Here is a 1,671-nt window from a genome sequence, read left to right as displayed (position 1 = left end):
ATTCAGTAATATCCCTCGAACCAGAATGTGTTAAAAATCAGCCAAAATCATCAACCGGTTGGTTCAAGCAAAAAAAGTAATGAACCAATCCCAATTTCAAAAAGTCTCCTAGTTTTCTGGATTTTTTTTAAACATAAATGCAAAGTTTAAAAGGTTATCACATAACTTTGCAGTCCGTTGTTTGATTGGGGTAATCTATGTATTGGGCTAAGGCTCCTGCCAATGCCGAGTTGAAGGGTAGATGCATGGTTTTTAAAAACGACCTGGAGACTAAATCGGTCAGGGGTCTGGTTATCGGGTCAAACATTCGGTCCATTTTAACAAAAAAAAATAAAAAATGGTCAAAATCATTCGAACGGTTAACTGTCTCGGGTCAGTGGTTTGCTGACTAAAATTAGCGGTTTTGGACAAATTTCCGATTTTGGGGAAAACCGAAACTGGTCGCCTGAACGGTTTTTCCGATCCGACCATCTGGTCTGATTTGATTTTGAAAACCATGGATAGATGTATGCAGCCTTATATCAGCACGTAAAGAGGCTCTTTCCAAGATTTGAACACTAGTCTCAATGAAACAACCCAGCTATTGCACAAAGGTCATCCTCTTTCTGCAATCTATGTATTGACCCACTTTATTTTTGGCCAAAAAAATGCCATTTTGGGTTTATGCCCGGTCCAATTCTCTCAACATTTAGTTTCTGGTTCAGAGACAAATACCACTTCATTAAGTGAAAATATATATATATATAATAAAAGGAAATAGAAAACTAAAATTAGAAAAAAAAGAAAAAAAAAGCAATAGTAATATAGTACCATCATCTGGTTACGAGTTAAAGGGTTCCGCCACCACGTACGTGAGCCTGGGCTAATAATACATGAATTGGTGCTTCTTGGATACCCTTCTTTTTAACACTAAACGCGTGGAGAGCAGTGGTTCTGAAAAATGTCTCCATATTTCAAAACTTCAAATCCTCATGAGTCATGGCGTGCCGCGTATGGGGACAATGTACAAACAATGGGCTAACCGCTAATCCAATTCCAACAAAGACGGATCAACCATGGAACTCTTAACTGAAGTACGAGTAGAAGTGTAGAACAGAACAGAGGACGGTTGGAGCTCAGCTGCTGATGAAGAAATCGACACAAGGGAGAGAGCAGGCGAGGTGCACGCAAGGTCTGCCCTATACCACCACGGACACGGAGATCCTGCCACTGGGTCAATAAGCCATTCGGTTGATAAACGGCTCCAGTGGCTGAACTGAACTGAATGATTTATATTTATTGTCCTGTTGGATAAAATAACGATAATAATAAATATACAAGAGTACAATAATCAGTCCAACTTCAGCTTCAGCCATTAACGAACTCAGAACCTCCTTAACGACTTTATATTCACAAAAAGACAATAAAACATTCAGTTCAGCCATTTCAGCTGTCATCAAACGGCCCCTTGTTACACTACAAATGTGGGCCCTGGCCCTGGCGCTTTACCCAGCTGCCACATTCAGATCTCAACCTAAACCTACACCTAATGTCCATGTAGGCTACCACCCGCAACCGTCCAACATTAGATGGCTGAACGATTTTTGAGAAGTTACTAAAGCTGTTTGCTACTCAAACCGCAGCTACCACCTATAGAGTACTCGGGGCAAAAAACCTGAACGAATGATCATG

Source organism: Nelumbo lutea, chromosome 2 (assembly GCF_056320005.1).
Source record: "Nelumbo lutea isolate HS-2025 chromosome 2, American lotus-T2T, whole genome shotgun sequence".
Taxonomy (NCBI): Eukaryota; Viridiplantae; Streptophyta; class Magnoliopsida; order Proteales; family Nelumbonaceae; genus Nelumbo; species Nelumbo lutea.
This window is presented reverse-complemented; position numbering follows the sequence as displayed.